The following is a 17,608-nucleotide window of genomic DNA, read 5'->3' as shown; positions in this document are numbered from 1 at the left end:
GCATGGTCAATGTACAGCAATGACACACCTGTGTGAACAGCCAGGAGACCCCCCCCCCCCCCCATGTTATGTTACATAGTTACATAGTTAGTACGGTCGAAAAAAGACATATGTCCATCACGTTCAACCAGGGAATTAAGGGGTAGGGGTGTGGCGCGATATTGGGGAAGGGATGAGATTTTATATTTCTTCATAAGCATTAATCTTATTTTGTCAATTAGGAACATTCAGCACCCACCCGCTATCAAGGCAGCTGCCTATCATGTCATGCCCTACCTGCACAGGTGTGCTGGCTACTCAAATGATCCAATTAAGGAGGCCATTTAGTCAGCAGCAGCAGAAGTCCTGTGCCTGGACGCTCCAACAGGGGCCAGACACAAGCAGAAGCAGAAGCAGCAGAAGCAGCAGCAGCACCACCTTTTGTTTTTTGGCTGCAGCAGCAGCAAGGCCCACAGGGCTGGCTAGCTGGCTAGCCAGCAAGCAGGTAGCAATGAAAGTAGGAATCTTTCTTTTTAACCCTGTAAGGGGGTGGTGCACTGTACCCGAAGATACTGCCATATCGGGTCAATGCATAGGGCGACGGAAGCAAGCTTCGAAATCGGCCCCCGTTCTCAAAAATCCATTTAATATATGGTCCCCAGATAGGGGACGTATCAGATATTAAACTGATAAGAACAGATACTACACTTGATCTTAGCCAAAAGGCCGAGAAGCGATAACCGTGAAAGGGGCGGGCCCAACAAGGTCCCCTTCATGGGCACTATCACTGCTTGCTGTCAGGGAGGCTGCCAGACAATTTTCCATGCACACTCTGGGCTGGGGGGCAGTCAACCACCAGTACACACAGCAGAACCTAAACCCATACCATTATTGCTAAGCAGCAAGACAGGGGCCCATTGCACTCCCACGGGGCCTTTTTAAATGCAATCCATAACCCGGATTTGCCAGGAACCCTTCTTACTCCTCCTACTTGCATGTGACACTGGGCTTAGGATCTGCATAGGAAACACACACACAAGCACACACCTACCTTTGTTGCCTGCAGATGCCTCCTTGGCTGTCCCCAAACGGTATCAAACCAACACCCACGGGAAGCTGTAAGCATAGAGGACATGCCTGCACCCCATTGGACTTACCTGTGTGGGTTAAATCCGGGTTATTTGACAACCTATGGCGGTGATGGTTCTGCTCAGGCAGAGCAGTGCTGATGCTCCTCATAAAGCTGTCGCTGCTGTGAAGGTTCTAGGTGACATCACAAATCCCTTTGGTTACATACACAACAAAGCTGGGTTGTTGTTGTTTACACTCTGCAAGGCCTGTGGAAGTGAGTGACATCATAGCACTGTAGTTCTGAGGGTTCAAGATGGATGCAACAATCTCCTGTTGCTTCTATGAAGGCCGTAATAGACGACATCACCAAACAGCTCCATAGTCACATACACAGCAAAGGAGAGATGTTGTTTACACCTAGTGATGTCAGTGGTATTGAGTGACATCACAGCACAGTGCTAAGGCTCCTGGGCCTGGACACAGCAGCGGCTGCAATATCTCAACGGAGAATACGTTTATATCTATGTGTGTGTGTGCGCATATATATATATATATATATATATATATATATACTATATATATTTCTCCGCCGAAATCACTTTTAAACCCATTTCCACCTTTTTTTCCCTTCTCTTCCTCTTACTTTTTTTTCACGTTTTTTTACGTTTTTCTCCTTTTCGCCTCTTTTCTGGGCGTATTATTCTTCTTTTTCTTCTTTTTTTTCGTCTAATGCATACCCCATCAGTGCAGCAATGCTTATTCAATACCGCCAGCAGATGGAGACACTGGGGGATAATTTTCTAAGGATTTATACTGATTTTTCCTGTCTGAATTTGTCGCACAGAAAGTTGCAGGCCAAATATGTGTGACATTTCTGCGACTTTAGCTTCTAGAGCATTTTTACAACATTATACATAGGTGCTGAATACATAAAAAGCGACTGTTCAGCGACAGACAAGTCGCATCGGCTGAAAGTAGGCCAGAATGTCAGTCCATGTTGGAGCAGGTTTAGATACAGTCTAAAGCATAGATCTCAAAGTCTGTGCACAGAATTTAGCAAGGGCCTCGCACCTTCTGATGCATCAGGTAGGTGCACAATAGCATAGCCTAACCCTCTGTACTTTGGTCTATATTGATGCGGGACATAGACAGCCAGCTGATGACCAATCCATTAGTGCAATGGATGGCTGGAAGCATTTGTCTTTGCCTTTGCAATACCACAGAAGCAATGCATGGTCAATGTACAGCAATGACACACCTGTGTGAACAGCCAGGAGACCCCCCCCCCCCCCATGTTATGTTACATAGTTACATAGTTAGTACGGTCGAAAAAAGACATATGTCCATCACGTTCAACCAGGGAATTAAGGGGTAGGGGTGTGGCGCGATATTGGGGAAGGGATGAGATTTTATATTTCTTCATAAGCATTAATCTTATTTTGTCAATTAGGAACATTCAGCACCCACCCGCTATCAAGGCAGCTGCCTATCATGTCATGCCCTACCTGCACAGGTGTGCTGGCTACTCAAATGATCCAATTAAGGAGGCCATTTAGTCAGCAGCAGCAGAAGTCCTGTGCCTGGACGCTCCAACAGGGGCCAGACACAAGCAGAAGCAGAAGCAGCAGAAGCAGCAGCAGCACCACCTTTTGTTTTTTGGCTGCAGCAGCAGCAAGGCCCACAGGGCTGGCTAGCTGGCTAGCCAGCAAGCAGGTAGCAATGAAAGTAGGAATCTTTCTTTTTAACCCTGTAAGGGGGTGGTGCACTGTACCCGAAGATACTGCCATATCGGGTCAATGCATAGGGCGACGGAAGCAAGCTTCGAAATCGGCCCCCGTTCTCAAAAATCCATTTAATATATGGTCCCCAGATAGGGGACGTATCAGATATTAAACTGATAAGAACAGATACTACACTTGATCTTAGCCAAAAGGCCGAGAAGCGATAACCGTGAAAGGGGCGGGCCCAACAAGGTCCCCTTCATGGGCACTATCACTGCTTGCTGTCAGGGAGGCTGCCAGACAATTTTCCATGCACACTCTGGGCTGGGGGGCAGTCAACCACCAGTACACACAGCAGAACCTAAACCCATACCATTATTGCTAAGCAGCAAGACAGGGGCCCATTGCACTCCCACGGGGCCTTTTTAAATGCAATCCATAACCCGGATTTGCCAGGAACCCTTCTTACTCCTCCTACTTGCATGTGACACTGGGCTTAGGATCTGCATAGGAAACACACACACAAGCACACACCTACCTTTGTTGCCTGCAGATGCCTCCTTGGCTGTCCCCAAACGGTATCAAACCAACACCCACGGGAAGCTGTAAGCATAGAGGACATGCCTGCACCCCATTGGACTTACCTGTGTGGGTTAAATCCGGGTTATTTGACAACCTATGGCGGTGATGGTTCTGCTCAGGCAGAGCAGTGCTGATGCTCCTCATAAAGCTGTCGCTGCTGTTGAAGGTTCTAGGTGACATCACAAATCCCTTTGGTTACATACACAACAAAGCTGGGTTGTTGTTGTTTACACTCTGCAAGGCCTGTGGAAGTGAGTGACATCATAGCACTGTAGTTCTGAGGGTTCAAGATGGATGCAACAATCTCCTGTTGCTTCTATGAAGGCCGTAATAGACGACATCACCAAACAGCTCCATAGTCACATACACAGCAAAGGAGAGATGTTGTTTACACCTAGTGATGTCAGTGGTATTGAGTGACATCACAGCACAGTGCTAAGGCTCCTGGGCCTGGACACAGCAGCGGCTGCAATATCTCAACGGAGAATACGTTTATATCTATGTGTGTGTGTGCGCATATATATATATATATATATATATATATATATATATATATATATTTCTCCGCCGAAATCACTTTTAAACCCATTTCCACCTTTTTTTCCCTTCTCTTCCTCTTACTTTTTTTTCACGTTTTTTTACGTTTTTCTCCTTTTCGCCTCTTTTCTGGGCGTATTATTCTTCTTTTTCTTCTTTTTTTTCGTCTAATGCATACCCCATCAGTGCAGCAATGCTTATTCAATACCGCCAGCAGATGGAGACACTGGGGGATAATTTTCTAAGGATTTATACTGATTTTTCCTGTCTGAATTTGTCGCACAGAAAGTTGCAGGCCAAATATGTGTGACATTTCTGCGACTTTAGCTTCTAGAGCATTTTTACAACATTATACATAGGTGCTGAATACATAAAAAGCGACTGTTCAGCGACAGACAAGTCGCATCGGCTGAAAGTAGGCCAGAATGTCAGTCCATGTTGGAGCAGGTTTAGATACAGTCTAAAGCATAGATCTCAAAGTCTGTGCACAGAATTTAGCAAGGGCCTCGCACCTTCTGATGCATCAGGTAGGTGCACAATAGCATAGCCTAACCCTCTGTACTTTGGTCTATATTGATGCGGGACATAGACAGCCAGCTGATGACCAATCCATTAGTGCAATGGATGGCTGGAAGCATTTGTCTTTGCCTTTGCAATACCACAGAAGCAATGCATGGTCAATGTACAGCAATGACACACCTGTGTGAACAGCCAGGAGACCCCCCCCCCCCCCCCCATGTTATGTTACATAGTTACATAGTTAGTACGGTCGAAAAAAGACATATGTCCATCACGTTCAACCAGGGAATTAAGGGGTAGGGGTGTGGCGCGATATTGGGGAAGGGATGAGATTTTATATTTCTTCATAAGCATTAATCTTATTTTGTCAATTAGGAACATTCAGCACCCACCCGCTATCAAGGCAGCTGCCTATCATGTCATGCCCTACCTGCACAGGTGTGCTGGCTACTCAAATGATCCAATTAAGGAGGCCATTTAGTCAGCAGCAGCAGAAGTCCTGTGCCTGGACGCTCCAACAGGGGCCAGACACAAGCAGAAGCAGAAGCAGCAGAAGCAGCAGCAGCACCACCTTTTGTTTTTTGGCTGCAGCAGCAGCAAGGCCCACAGGGCTGGCTAGCTGGCTAGCCAGCAAGCAGGTAGCAATGAAAGTAGGAATCTTTCTTTTTAACCCTGTAAGGGGGTGGTGCACTGTACCCGAAGATACTGCCATATCGGGTCAATGCATAGGGCGACGGAAGCAAGCTTCGAAATCGGCCCCCGTTCTCAAAAATCCATTTAATATATGGTCCCCAGATAGGGGACGTATCAGATATTAAACTGATAAGAACAGATTTTTTTTTTTTTTTTATCTAAAGCCGAGGAACGTGCTTTCGATTCACCCAAAGTGCAAGAAAAAGTGCAAACGTGTTACACTAAAAAAAACGTGCACAAAGGATGCGGTCTATCGCAAGCCCTTCTCCGATAGGAGAGAGGCCCCCCAACAAACCTTACCCTTCGCCTCCGGACCAAAAGGTACCTGCGAGGTTCCAGGTTCGATGTCCCTTTTCGCCGAAGCTACTAGGAGACCACAAATGCTCCCGGCATCCCCCTTGGCGTTAGCCAAGGTATCTGCCCGCAGAGCCGATTACGGTAGGTACCCTGCGAAGCAGGAGTACCCGGGGTGTTTGCAGGGAGGTGCGGAACCTAATGGCCACACACACCTCCCCTAGACCGCCAGGAGGGACACCCAGAAGGGCTACCGCATCCTGACAAATCCTGTGAACACACAACACGCAAAAAGTGACACAGTGAGACAAAAAATAAATAAATAAGTGAATGTGTGCAGATATACTGCCCGGACATCCGGCCGGATCTATAAAAATTTCTCTGATCCTAGCCAGAAGGCCGGGAATCAAGAGGTGAGTGCCACAAGGTGAAGAGATTATGGTGCCCGTGCTTCAACTCAGTGAGCCTATTCTCCCAGTGAGTTTCGGCACCTCGGGGTCACCACTCCCCGAGGCACAAAAGTACCTCGGCTCTAGACCCTCTCAGCCTCATGGCGAGACCCGGAGGGAACAGGTCACATCGGGGCAGCCGTCGAGCTGATTCCTCAGAACCAGCCCCGGAAAGCCCTGGTACACCTGCATCCTCCATGCAGCACCCATCCCCACCAGCATGAAAACTGATAAGAACAGATACTACACTTGATCTTAGCCAAAAGGCCGAGAAGCGATAACCGTGAAAGGGGCGGGCCCAACAAGGTCCCCTTCATGGGCACTATCACTGCTTGCTGTCAGGGAGGCTGCCAGACAATTTTCCATGCACACTCTGGGCTGGGGGGCAGTCAACCACCAGTACACACAGCAGAACCTAAACCCATACCATTATTGCTAAGCAGCAAGACAGGGGCCCATTGCACTCCCACGGGGCCTTTTTAAATGCAATCCATAACCCGGATTTGCCAGGAACCCTTCTTACTCCTCCTACTTGCATGTGACACTGGGCTTAGGATCTGCATAGGAAACACACACACAAGCACACACCTACCTTTGTTGCCTGCAGATGCCTCCTTGGCTGTCCCCAAACGGTATCAAACCAACACCCACGGGAAGCTGTAAGCATAGAGGACATGCCTGCACCCCATTGGACTTACCTGTGTGGGTTAAATCCGGGTTATTTGACAACCTATGGCGGTGATGGTTCTGCTCAGGCAGAGCAGTGCTGATGCTCCTCATAAAGCTGTCGCTGCTGTGAAGGTTCTAGGTGACATCACAAATCCCTTTGGTTACATACACAACAAAGCTGGGTTGTTGTTGTTTACACTCTGCAAGGCCTGTGGAAGTGAGTGACATCATAGCACTGTAGTTCTGAGGGTTCAAGATGGATGCAACAATCTCCTGTTGCTTCTATGAAGGCCGTAATAGACGACATCACCAAACAGCTCCATAGTCACATACACAGCAAAGGAGAGATGTTGTTTACACCTAGTGATGTCAGTGGTATTGAGTGACATCACAGCACAGTGCTAAGGCTCCTGGGCCTGGACACAGCAGCGGCTGCAATATCTCAACGGAGAATACGTTTATATCTATGTGTGTGTGTGCGCATATATATATATATATATATATATATATATATATATATATATATATATATTTCTCCGCCGAAATCACTTTTAAACCCATTTCCACCTTTTTTTCCCTTCTCTTCCTCTTACTTTTTTTTCAAGTTTTTTTACGTTTTTCTCCTTTTCGCCTCTTTTCTGGGCGTATTATTCTTCTTTTTCTTCTTTTTTTTCGTCTAATGCATACCCCATCAGTGCAGCAATGCTTATTCAATACCGCCAGCAGATGGAGACACTGGGGGATAATTTTCTAAGGATTTATACTGATTTTTCCTGTCTGAATTTGTCGCACAGAAAGTTGCAGGCCAAATATGTGTGACATTTCTGCGACTTTAGCTTCTAGAGCATTTTTACAACATTATACATAGGTGCTGAATACATAAAAAGCGACTGTTCAGCGACAGACAAGTCGCATCGGCTGAAAGTAGGCCAGAATGTCAGTCCATGTTGGAGCAGGTTTAGATACAGTCTAAAGCATAGATCTCAAAGTCTGTGCACAGAATTTAGCAAGGGCCTCGCACCTTCTGATGCATCAGGTAGGTGCACAATAGCATAGCCTAACCCTCTGTACTTTGGTCTATATTGATGCGGGACATAGACAGCCAGCTGATGACCAATCCATTAGTGCAATGGATGGCTGGAAGCATTTGTCTTTGCCTTTGCAATACCACAGAAGCAATGCATGGTCAATGTACAGCAATGACACACCTGTGTGAACAGCCAGGAGACCCCCCCCCCCCCCCCCCATGTTATGTTACATAGTTACATAGTTAGTACGGTCGAAAAAAGACATATGTCCATCACGTTCAACCAGGGAATTAAGGGGTAGGGGTGTGGCGTCAGCACCCACCCGCTATCAAGGCAGCTGCCTATCATGTCATGCCCTACCTGCACAGGTGTGCTGGTTACTCAAATGATCCAATTAAGGAGGCCATTTAGTCAGCAGCAGCAGAAGTCCTGTGCCTGGACGCTCCAACAGGGGCCAGACACAAGCAGAAGCAGAAGCAGCAGAAGCAGCAGCAGCACCACCTTTTGTTTTTTGGCTGCAGCAGCAGCAAGGCCCACAGGGCTGGCTAGCTGGCTAGCCAGCAAGCAGGTAGCAATGAAAGTAGGAATCTTTCTTTTTAACCCTGTAAGGGGGTGGTGCACTGTACCCGAAGATACTGCCATATCGGGTCAATGCATAGGGCGACGGAAGCAAGCTTCGAAATCGGCCCCCGTTCTCAAAAATCCATTTAATATATGGTCCCCAGATAGGGGACGTATCAGATATTAAACTGATAAGAACAGATACTACACTTGATCTTAGCCAAAAGGCCGAGAAGCGATAACCGTGAAAGGGGCGGGCCCAACAAGGTCCCCTTCATGGGCACTATCACTGCTTGCTGTCAGGGAGGCTGCCAGACAATTTTCCATGCACACTCTGGGCTGGGGGGCAGTCAACCACCAGTACACACAGCAGAACCTAAACCCATACCATTATTGCTAAGCAGCAAGACAGGGGCCCATTGCACTCCCACGGGGCCTTTTTAAATGCAATCCATAACCCGGATTTGCCAGGAACCCTTCTTACTCCTCCTACTTGCATGTGACACTGGGCTTAGGATCTGCATAGGAAACACACACACAAGCACACACCTACCTTTGTTGCCTGCAGATGCCTCCTTGGCTGTCCCCAAACGGTATCAAACCAACACCCACGGGAAGCTGTAAGCATAGAGGACATGCCTGCACCCCATTGGACTTACCTGTGTGGGTTAAATCCGGGTTATTTGACAACCTATGGCGGTGATGGTTCTGCTCAGGCAGAGCAGTGCTGATGCTCCTCATAAAGCTGTCGCTGCTGTGAAGGTTCTAGGTGACATCACAAATCCCTTTGGTTACATACACAACAAAGCTGGGTTGTTGTTGTTTACACTCTGCAAGGCCTGTGGAAGTGAGTGACATCATAGCACTGTAGTTCTGAGGGTTCAAGATGGATGCAACAATCTCCTGTTGCTTCTATGAAGGCCGTAATAGACGACATCACCAAACAGCTCCATAGTCACATACACAGCAAAGGAGAGATGTTGTTTACACCTAGTGATGTCAGTGGTATTGAGTGACATCACAGCACAGTGCTAAGGCTCCTGGGCCTGGACACAGCAGCGGCTGCAATATCTCAACGGAGAATACGTTTATATCTATGTGTGTGTGTGCGCATATATATATATATATATATATATATATATATATATATATATTTCTCCGCCGAAATCACTTTTAAACCCATTTCCACCTTTTTTTCCCTTCTCTTCCTCTTACTTTTTTTTCACGTTTTTTTACGTTTTTCTCCTTTTCGCCTCTTTTCTGGGCGTATTATTCTTCTTTTTCTTCTTTTTTTTCGTCTAATGCATACCCCATCAGTGCAGCAATGCTTATTCAATACCGCCAGCAGATGGAGACACTGGGGGATAATTTTCTAAGGATTTATACTGATTTTTCCTGTCTGAATTTGTCGCACAGAAAGTTGCAGGCCAAATATGTGTGACATTTCTGCGACTTTAGCTTCTAGAGCATTTTTACAACATTATACATAGGTGCTGAATACATAAAAAGCGACTGTTCAGCGACAGACAAGTCGCATCGGCTGAAAGTAGGCCAGAATGTCAGTCCATGTTGGAGCAGGTTTAGATACAGTCTAAAGCATAGATCTCAAAGTCTGTGCACAGAATTTAGCAAGGGCCTCGCACCTTCTGATGCATCAGGTAGGTGCACAATAGCATAGCCTAACCCTCTGTACTTTGGTCTATATTGATGCGGGACATAGACAGCCAGCTGATGACCAATCCATTAGTGCAATGGATGGCTGGAAGCATTTGTCTTTGCCTTTGCAATACCACAGAAGCAATGCATGGTCAATGTACAGCAATGACACACCTGTGTGAACAGCCAGGAGACCCCCCCCCCCCCCCCCCCCATGTTATGTTACATAGTTACATAGTTAGTACGGTCGAAAAAAGACATATGTCCATCACGTTCAACCAGGGAATTAAGGGGTAGGGGTGTGGCGCGATATTGGGGAAGGGATGAGATTTTATATTTCTTCATAAGCATTAATCTTATTTTGTCAATTAGGAACATTCAGCACCCACCCGCTATCAAGGCAGCTGCCTATCATGTCATGCCCTACCTGCACAGGTGTGCTGGCTACTCAAATGATCCAATTAAGGAGGCCATTTAGTCAGCAGCAGCAGAAGTCCTGTGCCTGGACGCTCCAACAGGGGCCAGACACAAGCAGAAGCAGAAGCAGCAGAAGCAGCAGCAGCACCACCTTTTGTTTTTTGGCTGCAGCAGCAGCAAGGCCCACAGGGCTGGCTAGCTGGCTAGCCAGCAAGCAGGTAGCAATGAAAGTAGGAATCTTTCTTTTTAACCCTGTAAGGGGGTGGTGCACTGTACCCGAAGATACTGCCATATCGGGTCAATGCATAGGGCGACGGAAGCAAGCTTCGAAATCGGCCCCCGTTCTCAAAAATCCATTTAATATATGGTCCCCAGATAGGGGACGTATCAGATATTAAACTGATAAGAACAGATACTACACTTGATCTTAGCCAAAAGGCCGAGAAGCGATAACCGTGAAAGGGGCGGGCCCAACAAGGTCCCCTTCATGGGCACTATCACTGCTTGCTGTCAGGGAGGCTGCCAGACAATTTTCCATGCACACTCTGGGCTGGGGGGCAGTCAACCACCAGTACACACAGCAGAACCTAAACCCATACCATTATTGCTAAGCAGCAAGACAGGGGCCCATTGCACTCCCACGGGGCCTTTTTAAATGCAATCCATAACCCGGATTTGCCAGGAACCCTTCTTACTCCTCCTACTTGCATGTGACACTGGGCTTAGGATCTGCATAGGAAACACACACACAAGCACACACCTACCTTTGTTGCCTGCAGATGCCTCCTTGGCTGTCCCCAAACGGTATCAAACCAACACCCACGGGAAGCTGTAAGCATAGAGGACATGCCTGCACCCCATTGGACTTACCTGTGTGGGTTAAATCCGGGTTATTTGACAACCTATGGCGGTGATGGTTCTGCTCAGGCAGAGCAGTGCTGATGCTCCTCATAAAGCTGTCGCTGCTGTGAAGGTTCTAGGTGACATCACAAATCCCTTTGGTTACATACACAACAAAGCTGGGTTGTTGTTGTTTACACTCTGCAAGGCCTGTGGAAGTGAGTGACATCATAGCACTGTAGTTCTGAGGGTTCAAGATGGATGCAACAATCTCCTGTTGCTTCTATGAAGGCCGTAATAGACGACATCACCAAACAGCTCCATAGTCACATACACAGCAAAGGAGAGATGTTGTTTACACCTAGTGATGTCAGTGGTATTGAGTGACATCACAGCACAGTGCTAAGGCTCCTGGGCCTGGACACAGCAGCGGCTGCAATATCTCAACGGAGAATACGTTTATATCTATGTGTGTGTGTGCGCATATATATATATATATATATATATATATATATATATATATATATTTCTCCGCCGAAATCACTTTTAAACCCATTTCCACCTTTTTTTCCCTTCTCTTCCTCTTACTTTTTTTTCACGTTTTTTTACGTTTTTCTCCTTTTCGCCTCTTTTCTGGGCGTATTATTCTTCTTTTTCTTCTTTTTTTTCGTCTAATGCATACCCCATCAGTGCAGCAATGCTTATTCAATACCGCCAGCAGATGGAGACACTGGGGGATAATTTTCTAAGGATTTATACTGATTTTTCCTGTCTGAATTTGTCGCACAGAAAGTTGCAGGCCAAATATGTGTGACATTTCTGCGACTTTAGCTTCTAGAGCATTTTTACAACATTATACATAGGTGCTGAATACATAAAAAGCGACTGTTCAGCGACAGACAAGTCGCATCGGCTGAAAGTAGGCCAGAATGTCAGTCCATGTTGGAGCAGGTTTAGATACAGTCTAAAGCATAGATCTCAAAGTCTGTGCACAGAATTTAGCAAGGGCCTCGCACCTTCTGATGCATCAGGTAGGTGCACAATAGCATAGCCTAACCCTCTGTACTTTGGTCTATATTGATGCGGGACATAGACAGCCAGCTGATGACCAATCCATTAGTGCAATGGATGGCTGGAAGCATTTGTCTTTGCCTTTGCAATACCACAGAAGCAATGCATGGTCAATGTACAGCAATGACACACCTGTGTGAACAGCCAGGAGACCCCCCCCCCCCATGTTATGTTACATAGTTACATAGTTAGTACGGTCGAAAAAAGACATATGTCCATCACGTTCAACCAGGGAATTAAGGGGTAGGGGTGTGGCGCGATATTGGGGAAGGGATGAGATTTTATATTTCTTCATAAGCATTAATCTTATTTTGTCAATTAGGAACATTCAGCACCCACCCGCTATCAAGGCAGCTGCCTATCATGTCATGCCCTACCTGCACAGGTGTGCTGGCTACTCAAATGATCCAATTAAGGAGGCCATTTAGTCAGCAGCAGCAGAAGTCCTGTGCCTGGACGCTCCAACAGGGGCCAGACACAAGCAGAAGCAGAAGCAGCAGAAGCAGCAGCAGCACCACCTTTTGTTTTTTGGCTGCAGCAGCAGCAAGGCCCACAGGGCTGGCTAGCTGGCTAGCCAGCAAGCAGGTAGCAATGAAAGTAGGAATCTTTCTTTTTAACCCTGTAAGGGGGTGGTGCACTGTACCCGAAGATACTGCCATATCGGGTCAATGCATAGGGCGACGGAAGCAAGCTTCGAAATCGGCCCCCGTTCTCAAAAATCCATTTAATATATGGTCCCCAGATAGGGGACGTATCAGATATTAAACTGATAAGAACAGATACTACACTTGATCTTAGCCAAAAGGCCGAGAAGCGATAACCGTGAAAGGGGCGGGCCCAACAAGGTCCCCTTCATGGGCACTATCACTGCTTGCTGTCAGGGAGGCTGCCAGACAATTTTCCATGCACACTCTGGGCTGGGGGGCAGTCAACCACCAGTACACACAGCAGAACCTAAACCCATACCATTATTGCTAAGCAGCAAGACAGGGGCCCATTGCACTCCCACGGGGCCTTTTTAAATGCAATCCATAACCCGGATTTGCCAGGAACCCTTCTTACTCCTCCTACTTGCATGTGACACTGGGCTTAGGATCTGCATAGGAAACACACACACAAGCACACACCTACCTTTGTTGCCTGCAGATGCCTCCTTGGCTGTCCCCAAACGGTATCAAACCAACACCCACGGGAAGCTGTAAGCATAGAGGACATGCCTGCACCCCATTGGACTTACCTGTGTGGGTTAAATCCGGGTTATTTGACAACCTATGGCGGTGATGGTTCTGCTCAGGCAGAGCAGTGCTGATGCTCCTCATAAAGCTGTCGCTGCTGTGAAGGTTCTAGGTGACATCACAAATCCCTTTGGTTACATACACAACAAAGCTGGGTTGTTGTTGTTTACACTCTGCAAGGCCTGTGGAAGTGAGTGACATCATAGCACTGTAGTTCTGAGGGTTCAAGATGGATGCAACAATCTCCTGTTGCTTCTATGAAGGCCGTAATAGACGACATCACCAAACAGCTCCATAGTCACATACACAGCAAAGGAGAGATGTTGTTTACACCTAGTGATGTCAGTGGTATTGAGTGACATCACAGCACAGTGCTAAGGCTCCTGGGCCTGGAGCCTGGACACAGCAGCGGCTGCAATATCTCAACGGAGAATACGTTTATATCTATGTGTGTGTGTGCGCATATATATATATATATATATATATATATATATATATATATATATTTCTCCGCCGAAATCACTTTTAAACCCATTTCCACCTTTTTTTCCCTTCTCTTCCTCTTACTTTTTTTTCACGTTTTTTTACGTTTTTCTCCTTTTCGCCTCTTTTCTGGGCGTATTATTCTTCTTTTTCTTCTTTTTTTTCGTCTAATGCATACCCCATCAGTGCAGCAATGCTTATTCAATACCGCCAGCAGATGGAGACACTGGGGGATAATTTTCTAAGGATTTATACTGATTTTTCCTGTCTGAATTTGTCGCACAGAAAGTTGCAGGCCAAATATGTGTGACATTTCTGCGACTTTAGCTTCTAGAGCATTTTTACAACATTATACATAGGTGCTGAATACATAAAAAGCGACTGTTCAGCGACAGACAAGTCGCATCGGCTGAAAGTAGGCCAGAATGTCAGTCCATGTTGGAGCAGGTTTAGATACAGTCTAAAGCATAGATCTCAAAGTCTGTGCACAGAATTTAGCAAGGGCCTCGCACCTTCTGATGCATCAGGTAGGTGCACAATAGCATAGCCTAACCCTCTGTACTTTGGTCTATATTGATGCGGGACATAGACAGCCAGCTGATGACCAATCCATTAGTGCAATGGATGGCTGGAAGCATTTGTCTTTGCCTTTGCAATACCACAGAAGCAATGCATGGTCAATGTACAGCAATGACACACCTGTGTGAACAGCCAGGAGACCCCCCCCCCCATGTTATGTTACATAGTTACATAGTTAGTACGGTCGAAAAAAGACATATGTCCATCACGTTCAACCAGGGAATTAAGGGGTAGGGGTGTGGCGCGATATTGGGGAAGGGATGAGATTTTATATTTCTTCATAAGCATTAATCTTATTTTGTCAATTAGGAACATTCAGCACCCACCCGCTATCAAGGCAGCTGCCTATCATGTCATGCCCTACCTGCACAGGTGTGCTGGCTACTCAAATGATCCAATTAAGGAGGCCATTTAGTCAGCAGCAGCAGAAGTCCTGTGCCTGGACGCTCCAACAGGGGCCAGACACAAGCAGAAGCAGAAGCAGCAGAAGCAGCAGCAGCACCACCTTTTGTTTTTTGGCTGCAGCAGCAGCAAGGCCCACAGGGCTGGCTAGCTGGCTAGCCAGCAAGCAGGTAGCAATGAAAGTAGGAATCTTTCTTTTTAACCCTGTAAGGGGGTGGTGCACTGTACCCGAAGATACTGCCATATCGGGTCAATGCATAGGGCGACGGAAGCAAGCTTCGAAATCGGCCCCCGTTCTCAAAAATCCATTTAATATATGGTCCCCAGATAGGGGACGTATCAGATATTAAACTGATAAGAACAGATACTACACTTGATCTTAGCCAAAAGGCCGAGAAGCGATAACCGTGAAAGGGGCGGGCCCAACAAGGTCCCCTTCATGGGCACTATCACTGCTTGCTGTCAGGGAGGCTGCCAGACAATTTTCCATGCACACTCTGGGCTGGGGGGCAGTCAACCACCAGTACACACAGCAGAACCTAAACCCATACCATTATTGCTAAGCAGCAAGACAGGGGCCCATTGCACTCCCACGGGGCCTTTTTAAATGCAATCCATAACCCGGATTTGCCAGGAACCCTTCTTACTCCTCCTACTTGCATGTGACACTGGGCTTAGGATCTGCATAGGAAACACACACACAAGCACACACCTACCTTTGTTGCCTGCAGATGCCTCCTTGGCTGTCCCCAAACGGTATCAAACCAACACCCACGGGAAGCTGTAAGCATAGAGGACATGCCTGCACCCCATTGGACTTACCTGTGTGGGTTAAATCCGGGTTATTTGACAACCTATGGCGGTGATGGTTCTGCTCAGGCAGAGCAGTGCTGATGCTCCTCATAAAGCTGTCGCTGCTGTGAAGGTTCTAGGTGACATCACAAATCCCTTTGGTTACATACACAACAAAGCTGGGTTGTTGTTGTTTACACTCTGCAAGGCCTGTGGAAGTGAGTGACATCATAGCACTGTAGTTCTGAGGGTTCAAGATGGATGCAACAATCTCCTGTTGCTTCTATGAAGGCCGTAATAGACGACATCACCAAACAGCTCCATAGTCACATACACAGCAAAGGAGAGATGTTGTTTACACCTAGTGATGTCAGTGGTATTGAGTGACATCACAGCACAGTGCTAAGGCTCCTGGGCCTGGACACAGCAGCGGCTGCAATATCTCAACGGAGAATACGTTTATATCTATGTGTGTGTGTGCGCATATATATATATATATATATATATATATATATATATATATATTTCTCCGCCGAAATCACTTTTAAACCCATTTCCACCTTTTTTTCCCTTCTCTTCCTCTTACTTTTTTTTCACGTTTTTTTACGTTTTTCTCCTTTTCGCCTCTTTTCTGGGCGTATTATTCTTCTTTTTCTTCTTTTTTTTCGTCTAATGCATACCCCATCAGTGCAGCAATGCTTATTCAATACCGCCAGCAGATGGAGACACTGGGGGATAATTTTCTAAGGATTTATACTGATTTTTCCTGTCTGAATTTGTCGCACAGAAAGTTGCAGGCCAAATATGTGTGACATTTCTGCGACTTTAGCTTCTAGAGCATTTTTACAACATTATACATAGGTGCTGAATACATAAAAAGCGACTGTTCAGCGACAGACAAGTCGCATCGGCTGAAAGTAGGCCAGAATGTCAGTCCATGTTGGAGCAGGTTTAGATACAGTCTAAAGCATAGATCTCAAAGTCTGTGCACAGAATTTAGCAAGGGCCTCGCACCTTCTGATGCATCAGGTAGGTGCACAATAGCATAGCCTAACCCTCTGTACTTTGGTCTATATTGATGCGGGACATAGACAGCCAGCTGATGACCAATCCATTAGTGCAATGGATGGCTGGAAGCATTTGTCTTTGCCTTTGCAATACCACAGAAGCAATGCATGGTCAATGTACAGCAATGACACACCTGTGTGAACAGCCAGGAGACCCCCCCCCCCATGTTATGTTACATAGTTACATAGTTAGTACGGTCGAAAAAAGACATATGTCCATCACGTTCAACCAGGGAATTAAGGGGTAGGGGTGTGGCGCGATATTGGGGAAGGGATGAGATTTTATATTTCTTCATAAGCATTAATCTTATTTTGTCAATTAGGAACATTCAGCACCCACCCGCTATCAAGGCAGCTGCCTATCATGTCATGCCCTACCTGCACAGGTGTGCTGGCTACTCAAATGATCCAATTAAGGAGGCCATTTAGTCAGCAGCAGCAGAAGTCCTGTGCCTGGACGCTCCAACAGGGGCCAGAGACAAGCAGAAGCAGAAGCAGCAGAAGCAGCAGCAGCACCACCTTTTGTTTTTTGGCTGCAGCAGCAGCAAGGCCCACAGGGCTGGCTAGCTGGCTAGCCAGCAAGCAGGTAGCAATGAAAGTAGGAATCTTTCTTTTTAACCCTGTAAGGGGGTGGTGCACTGTACCCGAAGATACTGCCATATCGGGTCAATGCATAGGGCGACGGAAGCAAGCTTCGAAATCGGCCCCCGTTCTCAAAAATCCATTTAATATATGGTCCCCAGATAGGGGACGTATCAGATATTAAACTGATAAGAACAGATACTACACTTGATCTTAGCCAAAAGGCCGAGAAGCGATAACCGTGAAAGGGGCGGGCCCAACAAGGTCCCCTTCATGGGCACTATCACTGCTTGCTGTCAGGGAGGCTGCCAGACAATTTTCCATGCACACTCTGGGCTGGGGGGCAGTCAACCACCAGTACACACAGCAGAACCTAAACCC

The 17,608-nt window shown here is 46.8% G+C and overlaps 8 non-coding genes and 1 pseudogene across 8 annotated transcripts; all 9 read right to left on the bottom strand.

The window, feature by feature from the left end:
• Window positions 1–526: 526 nt before the first annotated feature.
• Window positions 527–717, bottom strand: LOC130299177 (U2 spliceosomal RNA). The gene has a single exon (XR_008850362.1). It is a non-coding gene; the product is annotated as a U2 spliceosomal RNA (small nuclear RNA).
• Window positions 718–2,805: 2,088 nt separating this feature from the next.
• Window positions 2,806–2,996, bottom strand: LOC130299176 (U2 spliceosomal RNA). Its single transcript, XR_008850361.1, has one exon. It is a non-coding gene; the product is annotated as a U2 spliceosomal RNA (small nuclear RNA).
• Window positions 2,997–5,089: 2,093 nt separating this feature from the next.
• Window positions 5,090–5,271, bottom strand: LOC130299204 (U2 spliceosomal RNA). Its single transcript, XR_008850387.1, has one exon. It is a non-coding gene; the product is annotated as a U2 spliceosomal RNA (small nuclear RNA).
• Window positions 5,272–5,964: 693 nt separating this feature from the next.
• Window positions 5,965–6,124, bottom strand: LOC130299209 (U2 spliceosomal RNA; annotated as a pseudogene).
• Window positions 6,125–8,152: 2,028 nt separating this feature from the next.
• LOC130299175 (U2 spliceosomal RNA) lies at window positions 8,153–8,343 on the bottom strand. The gene has a single exon (XR_008850360.1). It is a non-coding gene; the product is annotated as a U2 spliceosomal RNA (small nuclear RNA).
• A 2,093-nt stretch (window positions 8,344–10,436) lies between these two features.
• Window positions 10,437–10,627, bottom strand: LOC130299173 (U2 spliceosomal RNA). Its single transcript, XR_008850359.1, has one exon. It is a non-coding gene; the product is annotated as a U2 spliceosomal RNA (small nuclear RNA).
• Window positions 10,628–12,714: 2,087 nt separating this feature from the next.
• LOC130299172 (U2 spliceosomal RNA) lies at window positions 12,715–12,905 on the bottom strand. The gene has a single exon (XR_008850358.1). It is a non-coding gene; the product is annotated as a U2 spliceosomal RNA (small nuclear RNA).
• A 2,093-nt stretch (window positions 12,906–14,998) lies between these two features.
• LOC130299171 (U2 spliceosomal RNA) lies at window positions 14,999–15,189 on the bottom strand. The gene has a single exon (XR_008850357.1). It is a non-coding gene; the product is annotated as a U2 spliceosomal RNA (small nuclear RNA).
• A 2,084-nt stretch (window positions 15,190–17,273) lies between these two features.
• Window positions 17,274–17,464, bottom strand: LOC130299170 (U2 spliceosomal RNA). The gene has a single exon (XR_008850356.1). It is a non-coding gene; the product is annotated as a U2 spliceosomal RNA (small nuclear RNA).
• Window positions 17,465–17,608: the final 144 nt, after the last annotated feature.

This window comes from Hyla sarda, unplaced genomic scaffold (genome assembly GCF_029499605.1).
Source record: "Hyla sarda isolate aHylSar1 unplaced genomic scaffold, aHylSar1.hap1 scaffold_1042, whole genome shotgun sequence".
Taxonomy (NCBI): domain Eukaryota; kingdom Metazoa; phylum Chordata; class Amphibia; order Anura; family Hylidae; genus Hyla; species Hyla sarda.
The sequence above is the reverse complement of the archived record's forward strand: the minus strand, read 5'-3'. Positions and strand labels throughout refer to the sequence as shown.